The following is an 11,479-nucleotide window of genomic DNA, read 5'->3' as shown; positions in this document are numbered from 1 at the left end:
CCATAATCCCCCTCACAGCCCTGTCTGTCATTCTGTCTTACGCTCTTTATCTTTTGTGTCTCGTGGGTTAAAAGCCTAAAAGAGGCTCCTTTTTTCCTCGTTAATGAGAGAACCTGCTGGCAACTTCAACTATTGTCTAACATGACAAACACATGATGTAGACGTACACACAAACACACCTCAAGACTGAGACAAACATTTGATTTTATTCATGGGTTTTCTCTTCATACGAAATCACTCTATAGGCTAATTACAAGTTTTTAGATCGCACAGACAGGCATCTTTTGAAACCTTTCAACTGTTAGATTTACACATGTTTTATCGTATAATCTAAAACCATGCATCCATGCACAAGTACACTGAAATGCATGGGTGGCTGTCCATTTACCCTCCATGCATATGCAAATGTCACACATCATAAGATAAATAATCCCTCTGCAATTGTTACACAAGCCATGTATTTTTTATTTTTTTTTCAAAATTCCTCTGTTTGAGCCCCCCCCCCCTCCTCCCCCCTTAAAAACATCTAAACAAAATAAAAATAAAAACAAAAGAGAGGAAAAGACAACACTGCAGCATCTCAGGCGTCACTCTTAGTTCTCTATCGCTTCCTCCTTTTTCCAAAAGCAATTTCAGCCTCTTTCTAAATGAGAGGGTAGAGATAGAGTCAATGGACAACATCTGGAAATCTCACCTTACCTTTGCAGGCGCAGGGCTGGAGATTGGAGCTGAAGGACACAATGTCATATCCAGGTTCTAATTAATCATGCACATTCTCCTTATTCAAAACAAACACTTGACTTTCAGGCTGTGAGATGAAATTTTGTATATTTGTACATTTGTACCTGAGCTTTGTGTGGGATAAAAAAAAGCAAGGTGACTTTTTATAAACTGGTTTGAACTGCTTAGTTTCTTCTTTATCAGTTCTCGCCACTTTCGTAGGTTCATCTGGTTAATCTGGTGAATATTTCATCACCCCTTTACATTAATGACGTCTTTGACTTCATAGATTGCACTGATGGTGCCCAGTGTCTGCGGACTCGGCCACTTCTAGGACCAGTATAAAGGGGCATGCCCCCCTCGTAAAATTTTGCAAAAATGATGCTATATGATGACTTTTGGTGCATTATATTCAGTGACGGGCTGTGAGCACTAGGGTTGGGTAGGCAGGGCGTTGCAAATTGAGTCCACTAATGTCGACACCAATGACAACTTCATATGTTTTGGCTGGCAAGTGCTAATCTAACAAAATCAAGATCGTAAAACACCATTAAAGAAACATAAACAATTATTCAATAGCAGCATACTACCCCAACAAGATATATCCAGTGGTGGGCCGTTAGGGCCAGCAAGGCCTTCTCTGCTGGCCTAAACATAATCAGAAAATAAATTTAATTTTAATATATTTTTTTTCATAACTATGTATTAAATTATTCCTCATAGTCTTTCCTCTTCATTTCATAGCCTTCCTTTTGGTTGCGCTGCTTCCAGGATTGTATATTTATCTTATAGCTTTCATCCAATCATATTTGAGCTGTCACGTGTTGCCAGGCTCCACGAAACCTTCCCGAGGCCTTCAGAATTAAAAGTGGGGGCGCCTGTACACTTAAATGAACTGAAACAGACAGATTGTGATAACCAATCAGATTTCGAGTTGGCGACATCAGGGCCAGCTAGCAGGTATCATGTTGAACGTGACACGTTCTGACGTTCACGTCCTCTGATTAGATACGCACTAGTGAGAGGCAGCGCTATGCAAAGTAGAGTGACGTTAACCAAATGGAAGCTGGTGTCCCGTTAGCGACTCGAACGAGCTAAAACGTTAATAGTGTTTTTTTCAACCCACAATGGCCGAAGGAGGAGAAGAGATTGACCTGGTCGCTGATATACATGCAACGACATTTTCAAGACGGACCTTTCAAGAAAAACTTGATATTGTGAGCAGGTCGTCCAACCCCCGCGCTAGCTAACCTGTCCCAGCCAGGAAAAGGGTTTGTGCGCCACTTTCAAAGCAGCAACTACGAGCGGTATCCCTGGCTCACAGGGTCAGAGAGACTCGGCTTTCAGCACTAGCCTCCATGTCGATAGAAAAGGACTTATTGGTGGAACTGAGACGGACAGATAAACTGTACAACAGTCATTGAAGTCTTCTTGAGGAAAGAAAGGAGGATGGATTTTGTGTTCAAATAAGCAGGGATAGTCGTTTTGGTGAGTACAAAGCTGTTTTTTCTTCTTTTTTTTTCTATATTTTTGTGATTTTATTTTGTAAGCCCTGTCTTGACGGTTTGGTGGAGTGGTCTGCGGCGGGCGCAGCCTGCGCTTTACCGTCGAGACAGAGCCCATAATGTGCCAGCACCTGGCGCACCTGTGACTTCAGTGAAGGGACTGAATTGTTTCGCTTTAATCTATATCAAAGTGGACGTTCAAGGAGTAGGCTACACCATTTCACCACTGTCGAAAATGAATGAATGAAACTGCTTTACGGGTGCGACAATGTGCTGTTTAGTGGACTTTTGTAGACTAATTGCCTTTTATTTTTAAGTTGTGACAGTATCCAAGCAATCATATAACTTTTACTTTACTACTCTTAATTGTTAATACGGATGTATTGATTTTAAATGCTCCGGAAATAAAGTAGTTGTACTCGACTATGTTTGTTTCTGTATAAATGAATGGTTTCGAGAGCCATGGTGTCATAATGATGGTATTAAGAGGTGGATTCATTCAGTGTAGGACATCACTGAAGGCCTAGGTGTGAAATGCACGGCACGCCACTGGATATATCTCATGACACGGCAGCACATCCGTTGTTTGTGTTGGAAAGACAGAAACATGGAGAAAATGACAACAACAACTCAGAACAGCCTCAGTGAGGTGCATCAACAAAGCCAATCCTTCCTTTTGTAACGTTCACTGTGTAAAGCACAAACAATTTTCTGACCTTACCTTTGCTGAAGGTCTGGTAGCTCAGGTGTTGGCCTCTCATCTTTCAAGTTTCTTTATCGTCTCTAGCGCTGTCATCCTGCCTGTAGTGTTATCCCGCTTCTAGCTAGAGAACATAGCAGCGTCCACACTGTATCAATTTACTAATGCACTGTGAATGTACGTATAGCATTTAGCATAGCACAGTTATGTCCAAAGGCAGCGTAGCAATCTTTCTTTTTACGTAAATGGTTTTCATATTGGGGAACTGACTGTTCATGCGCAAACATATAAACACATGCTATGAGGGCCAGAGGCAGAGCAGCAATTTTCCTTTGGTAGAGGGTGTGGTCTCTTCCTGCTTTACAGCAGAGTGAGACTTGTGCAGTTTCTCTGCCGTACCAGGAAATAGATGTGTTTTCATTTGGGCTATGAAAAGCACAAATAGCTGACACCTTCAAACTTATAGGTACTGTAGGCTATCGGAAATTGAAAAATAAATTCTAATTATATTATAATTTAAACAAATTATCAAAATGTCAGTTCACCCTTAGGTAGGTACTGCCTACCCTGACTGCACTCCACTGATTACAGATACATCTAAAAAATTATAATATCCTGAAAAAGTTTAATATTTTGGTCACTCATTTCAGAAAGTCACACCCATATATGATATAGGCTCATGACACATAAAGTGAAATATTTCAAGCCTGTTTTTTTTAAATTTTGATGATTATGGCTTACAATTAATGAAAACCCAAAATTCAGTGTCTCGGAAAATTTTTATATTACACAAGATCAATAAAAAAAGGATATTTTAAACAAAAATGTAAGTTTTCTGAAAAGTATGTTCATTTCTATGCACTCAATACTTGACTGGGTCTCCTTTTGCATGAATTACTGCATCAATGCGGCATGGCATGGTAGAGATCAACCTGTGGCACTGCTCAGGCATAATGGAAGCCCAGTTTGCTTTGATAGAAGCCTTCAGATCATCTGTATCGTTAGGTCTGGTGTCTCTCACCTTCCTTTTGACAATGGCACAGTAACACCATGGTTATTGAACCAGCTTTTGGTACCTTTGGCAGTGTGGGCAGGTGCCAAGTCCTGCTGGAAAATGAAATCAGCATCTCCATAAAGCTTGTCAACAGAAGGAAGCATGACGTGCTCTAAAATTTCCTGGTAGATGGCTGCGTTGACTGTGGACTTGTGGACCAGCAGATGACATAGCAGCCCAAATCATCACAGACTGTGCAAACTTCACACTGGGCTTCAAGCAAGGTCTCAGAGTATGGAGGAAGAGTGGATAGGCTCAGAATCTACGTTGCTTGAAGTCCAGAGTCAGGGAAATGTTTAGAGACAATTATTGTTTTCCTTCAGTTGCAGCCGCCAGATATTTGTCTCGACCAGCAGAAGGCGCTGATAACCCAGTGTTTGGTTGGGATGCAGCAATTCAGCGCAGTAAAGAAGAGATGCTATGCGCTAGCAGACAGAGCTAATACAAAAATGTCACTTTTACAGATGTTCACATAATAATACATATATTCTTTTGGTGCTAAAGGGGTAAGGAATCATTTATGAACATGTTTAAGAGTAGAAGGCGGCCAGAAAGAGAGTAGTAGGTGATTCCACCCACCGGCTACGCTTCTGGACATCCCTACCATTATTAATGATACAGTAGGTCAAAATGTATGGCAACCCCCATTTTTTGAAAAGTTGCAATGAACTGCTCAATCTAGATCTGATCCGGATTAAACTCGATCAATTACAGACAGATAAATAAATAAATGCCTGTGAAAATATTACCTCCTTGGCGGAGGTATTAAACAGCTTAATTGTACTTTACTTGCGTATACTCTATTGTCTCTGCATGCCCAATCTGAATCTCCTTACTTATCTGACACTATACCACTCACACTGGCTGCCTATAGGATGGAGGCTATTTCTTTGTCCAGCGTGGACACATCATGGTTCTCATTTATCATTCGTTTGTACACACATTACATACGACTATTTCCAAACAAGCTTTGGCATTTGCGTGGGCAGAAGTTACGATCAGATCTCAAGTCAGGTCTAAGCTTATGATCAAATGTGGGCTCATATTTGTACCCATTTTCATGCAAGATTGATAAATGAGGTCCATCATGTCCAGTGTGGGCTTGGGCGTGTGCTAGCCCTCACTTGTAGCAGACATGCTCTGACAGTGCCATCCCACTTTCCTCTTGGCCTCTACCTTCAGATCAGACGACTCTTACAGCAGTAACAATGTGCTGCCATTCATTTGCTTTTCTTCTATTAGTGATGCCACTACAGTGACTACCAAATAATTTCATTTTATTTGGCCTGGGCTTCACCCACCAGCACCTCTGCTTTTGTTCTGAAACTTCTAATTGTTGTCTTTCCTGCCATGACAGTGTAAAATGTCCTTTGCATTGACCATTTATGGTCAAATGTGGGTGTGTCGAGGGTGGGATATAAAGAGAATTCACCTCGTGAACTTTGAAAGGGTATTTAACACATTTGCGCTTATAATATAGATCCAACTCAATGTTATAGAAATAAGGTTAATTAGTGTAATAAAATGTCCTTGCCAGACCCTCTTCTTCTTCTTTCTTTAACAAGGACATATAAAGGAATAATATGTTTGGAAGTTGATTTTAACACATTAGGGGCTATATTTGCTTTTTCAGCAGTCAATGAAATCACTGGGCAGTGTTAAGTGAAATATGTTTTATTAGTTTTGATTATTGGGATAAGGGCAAAGATTTGATTTGCACTAATGAAAACCATGTGTAGATACCCTTAAATTACATCCCAATGCTGTCACAGATTCAAAACATGCCAATAATGTTGCCTGTCCAACTAACCTCATGTAGGCAACTACAGTATGCAATGTTTGTGCATTTCTATTTGCACTCAAGTCACCATATAGCTTACCCTGTTCTCCGCTTCCTTTTTCCATTTTTCAATCCCCATATACTCCATTGTTGCCTCAGGCAGCCTTGTCATATCCCATCATCTTTTGCTATAGAGATAAAATTACAGTATAGCGTTGCTATGTGTATCTTTTTTTGCTTCGACCTCTTTACAGGATTTGAATCCAGAAATGTTTTATATTGTAGGTGAAAAAGTGTGTCCGGCGCTAATTTGTTTTTTCCCCTCCATTATTGTGCATCATTTCCTAAACAAACCCTCGCTGCATGCTCTGGACTGTATGTAATTTAACTTTATGTTCTACCGAAGCTCATTGATCTTTATGTTCAGGACTCATGGGAAAACCACAGCTGCCCACAATCAATGATGGTCAATTTACAAGCCAACCATACATCATAGTTATTCATCCATACAGTGGACGGGATGTGCTTTGGAACACATGTACAGTATATCTACAGTACAATCCATGACAAGAGGTCTCTTGTGCAACATGGGATGGACGGTGCTGCTTTCCTCTTGCTTTTTGTGCAGTTTTTTCCAATTATTCAGTAGTATCAGTTGAGATATTTGTCCCACAAGGATGCAACATTTTTAAAAAACAAATCATATGGTTTTTATACCTGTTGTTGAGTAAGTTAAATTGCAACTAATGTCAAAGCAGGAATCCAAGTGTTTTTTTTATTATTATTATTTTTTTGGGGGGGCACATTGCACGTTTATCTGCCAGTCATTCAAAATTAAGGTAAACCCCTCCAGAACATTTTAGGTATGTTTTGAGTGAATTTGTTGTATATCAAGTACATATGATGGTTGATAATTAAAAGAGATGCTAGAGGAAGCAGGCAGGTAGATAGGAGAGGTGTCAACCAAGATAATTTGAATTGAGAAATAGCAGATGAAAAGAATACAAAAAATATATACTGAGGGGCCTGACCATGCAATGCACGGAAAGTCAGGACTAAAATTTTAAACTAGAAAATTTGACTGGAAGCTAAATTTGGTAGAATGGGGGTAATGGGGGCTGTTATGGGTGCGCCAGCTTAAAGTCTGGCAGCAGCATTTTGTACAATCTGAAGTCTTTTTAGAGTCGACTTGTTGAACCAACTGAAAACAGAATTACACTAATCAATGCGAGACGAGATGGATGCGTGTATGATCATTTCAAGATCCAATTTAGACAACTAATTCCTCACTTTATAGATATTTCTCAGGTGATAAAAACTGTTTTTGGTCAGTTGACGACAGTGACCCTCCAGAGATTGACTGATCAAACACAATCCCAAGGTTTTTGAGGCTGGTTTTCACAAATGAGCTTAGAGCACCAAGGTAGTTCTTGATCAGGGGGATCTTTTAATCGGGAGCAATGATCAGAGTTTCCGTTTTGTTAGAATTTATTTGAAGATAATTCGACGACAACCAGTTTTTGATGCAAGATACACATTCCAAAAACTAAAAAGTGAAACTCTGAGTCATTGAAGGAGCAATACAACTGAATATCATCGGCATAGAAACAATGACACATTTCCAAAACCACGGATCAACCTACCAAGAGGCATCAGTACAACAAAAACAAAACAGGCCTCAGAACAGAGCCCTGGGCAGCTTCACATGACAGGTTGGACACATTAGACCTTACTTTGTTGATAGCAACATTAAAAGTTCTTCCATTTATATATGAAGAAAACCACTGGAGAACAGCTCCAGAAAACCCCATCTCAGATTTGAGTCAATTAATTAGTATACCGTGATCTACAGTATCAAAGGCAGGTGTCAAATCGAGTAAAACCAACACTGTGTAGCGACCAGTCATGTTTAAAGAAGCTGGGGACCAAGCCAGATTGAAGAGAAAGGTTATCAATTTAACCACCAATGACGCCAACATCAAAAACATTTAAGAATAGGGGAGTAGAAAGAATGTCCACAGGGCTCGATGAGGGTTTCATCTTGCCCACTAAAACCTGAAAATCCTGTAGGCTGACAGGAGTGAAGGAGGACCATGAGCACACGGGGCTGATGCAGTGCATAAGCTATCCAAGGGAGGACTGATACTGGGCCTAATGTCTTGCACTTTGGTTACAAAAAGGTAAAAATATTACAATCATCCTGTATGTACACGGGCACATGGGGAGATGTGGGTGCAACAAGATTTTCAATAGTGTCAAATAAGACTTTAGGGTTTTTCTTATTTCTCGAAACAAGATTTGAGAAGAAAGCTGAGTGAGAGTGTTTTATTATTTCATTTAGCCCCATTATCATTTCTTTAAGATGGAGTCTATGTACCTCTAATTTTGTGGCTTTCCACAAACGTTCCACTTTCCAACAGTTTCGCCTAAAGCTACAAATGGTTATCTTCATCCATGGACAAGGTTTGTTATGAGAGCCTAGAGTGATTTTAGCTTGTGCTACTGTGTTCACAACAGTCAAACAATGGCTATTGAAGTTTGTCATAAATGTGTCAACATTGTCACAAATAGCGAAGGTAGTTGGGTCAAAAGAGGCAGAAAACCCACTGATTACAGCATTCATTTGGAAGTAGTTCGTGCCAGTGTGAATGACAGATTAAATAGAATACAATATTGGTCACTTATTTGAAAATCTTCAATACTTAGTTGGTCAATTTTTACTCCAAAAAAAAGACCAAATCTAAAGTATGTCCTTTTGTGTGAGTAGGACCCAACACCTGCTGTACAAAGTGAAAGGAGTCCATAAGAGATACCAGCTCGGCTGCCATGGGACAAGATTATATTGAAATCACCAAGGATTATAACACTCTCCAATTTAACAATAGATGACATAAACTTGGTAAATTAATTGAGAAATAAACAAGCAGGACCAGGAGGTCAGTAGACTAAAACACAGTGAAAAGAGTGTTTGTTTCCAACCTTACACGTCTTTAGCTCGAAGGAGTTCTCCATGTTCATGTCCATCAGTCTGCTGCAGAAAGAGTCTCGGTACACGAGGACCAATCCGCTACCACGGCGCATGAAGAGGTCATTCAGGAGATGTGTTTTGTTAGCTAGCAATTTAGCATTATGCAGGCACAGGCGTAGAAACTTCCTCACAAGCCCATGGAGAGCAGCGGCCGGGGGCATCTGTGATCCATACCGCGGTATTGGGGAGGTGGTCAGGGGAGGCGTCTGTGCAGCGGCGCTGCCAGTGGGAGATGACACAGGCTGGTGTCCAGACGTGCGAGGGTCACAGGCTGGATCGACGCAATGCATGTGTTTCCTGGCATCCAGGTGTAGAGAGGTCAAGAGCAATCCCGGGATTGGACCTCCAGTATGCCTTAAATCTCACTGGAAGACCTCAGTGTCTACCCCGCTTTTTGGCTTGCTTCCTCCGCGGGATAGGTGAGAGCAGAGAGAGGCCAAGCGAGGAGGAAGTCTAGATGCTTGATCCTCAAAGTGCGATTTAGATACACCTCATAAGTTTGATTTAGATCAATAAGTGCCTGACAATCATACACTAACAACCCAGTGATATTTTGGCAAAAATACAGAACAATGCAGCAATAAACAATAGTTCAAACAGAGCAGGCAGACTGCGGTCGGCACACGCTGGCACCATCTTGTCCTGTCATTTACCCAGATGCGACAATGACGGCAAATCATCCTGTGTAATAACACACCTGTAACGGTAAGGGTAACTATTATGGACCACATAGATGGGGCACAAATGGGAGGAGGGATCGATTCAATCGCTCAGCCAAGACACATACACCAGAGTGAAGGTACATGAATAAAGAACACGCACAAGCAGTGACCACAGATATGCAGTACTTTATTCATAAAGACAGGGAAGGATCAGTATATAAACAACCCAAGCAACTAAGATTCAAATGACAACTAAATTAAAACACAAAACCAAATAAAGACAAGTAAAATTACTAATCATTAGAATAAAACTCAAACAGGGTTAAAACTCACACCATTAAGGTCAGAAAACACAGGGAACTTGGTCAGGTGCCACTGAGCACCGCTCCATTCATTTTACCATAATGCTACAGTGCTTAGCCACGTGATAGTGTCACACAGTTTTTCAGTCTCCAGAATATTCACATCCATCCATCCATCCATCCATCCATCCATCCATCTGCAGTGGACGTTTCACAGCCTTTTTGCTTCTACAGTCATGGTTGTATGAAACATTAAAGCCAAACTCAGACCATCTATATTTCATGCAGCATTTGCAAACAACAGATAAATTAATTATACCATGAAAGTGGGTATAACCTCTGTATCAGCATATTACCCTGGCCTATTTCTCTGCTTTTCTGAATGATAGTTGGGTTGATGACCAAGGTGTGTGTTTGTTAATGGGAGAACTTACCACATGTATGTGAAGCTGTAGTATGTCAGAGTGTGTTCTATGGAGCGTGCAGGTTAGGATGGCACCCTTCAAGGTTTGAAAACAGCAACTCTGATATACTTGTCAGTTTACCATTGCTTCTGTCCCTGAACATTATCACTTCCATAAAGGCTCGCTTATATAATACACCCAACCATTAATGGAAAATAACACTCGGTTCCAACAAGGACAGAAATGTAATTACCGGCCTGAAAAGCTGTGCTGCTCCTTATTCTTACCCGCAGAGAGGAGGCAGAGACAGACAGGGAAAGCGACAGAGAGGGACAGAAAAGCAAAGGAAAGAGTGTGAGACCTGACAAGCATTTAGTGAAAGAAAATATGAAGAGACCAAGGGAGCGTGGGTAATAAGAACAAGGTTGGAAGGGTTGGAGGGTTGGTTATTGTGGGGAAAAGTCATCATTAGCCGCTTTGTTGATCATCACTCCAAATACACTTTTTGGGCTTCCTGTTCAGGCTGGTTAATAAAACACAATGTGGGTGATCTTATTCAGCTCCAAATGCAGGTGTGAGTAAACTGAGGAGCATTGAGAAAGCATTTTTAGGGGCTGGATCAAGACGTACATGTGTGCGCATCACATAGAAAGACTGAGTGAAGTATAACACATTAGAATAAGATTATAATAAAGCTTTTATAACGCAGTTCTGTTCATTTTACAGTTACCAAACCATGCTGCTGTTATAATCCTCACTTTGTGCACAACTCGTACACCAACTTCAAGATACACATAGAAGACTCTGGGTGAGATTATAAACTTTGAAAAAGTAGCTTTATTATTATACAAATAAAAGCATAAACAATATTTCTTTCAATTTTCTTCAGTATGTTTATTCCCTTTTTCTCAAACTTTGGTGTATTGTGCCTCTATTGTTGTTTAAATGAGGCTTTTTAGGTAAAAAAAAAATGAATATAAGTAATTCAATTCAAATCTTTTTGAATTAAATTACATTATTGGCATTATGTGGCACAAAACTGATTTGGAATAAAAAACAATCTCTATCTGACAATAATAAGAGCATTATCAGAATCATATCTTAGGTCAGTTGTAACTATCAGAAGGAGATAAAGTGTATAAAGAGCATACAAAGTAGCTCTTTGAGATTGCCAAGTAACGTTATTATTATTATTATTATTATTATTATTATTATTATTATTATTATTATTAATAATAATAATAATAATAATAATAATAATAATAATGATAATAATAATAATAGTAGTAGTAGTAAAAGTATGAGACAAAAAATTAGTGAAGAT

The 11,479-nt window shown here is 39.9% G+C and overlaps 1 long non-coding RNA gene across 1 annotated transcript; it reads left to right on the top strand.

The window, feature by feature from the left end:
- Positions 1 to 1,811: 1,811 nt before the first annotated feature.
- On the top strand, positions 1,812 to 10,497 carry LOC114470237 (uncharacterized). Its single transcript, XR_003674850.1, has 3 exons — positions 1,812 to 2,027; positions 10,158 to 10,163; positions 10,486 to 10,497. It is a non-coding gene; the product is annotated as an uncharacterized LOC114470237 (long non-coding RNA).
- Positions 10,498 to 11,479: the final 982 nt, after the last annotated feature.

Source organism: Gouania willdenowi, chromosome 9 (assembly GCF_900634775.1).
Source record: "Gouania willdenowi chromosome 9, fGouWil2.1, whole genome shotgun sequence".
Lineage (NCBI taxonomy): Eukaryota > Metazoa > Chordata > Actinopteri > Blenniiformes > Gobiesocidae > Gouania > Gouania willdenowi.
This window is presented reverse-complemented; position numbering and strand designations above follow the sequence as displayed.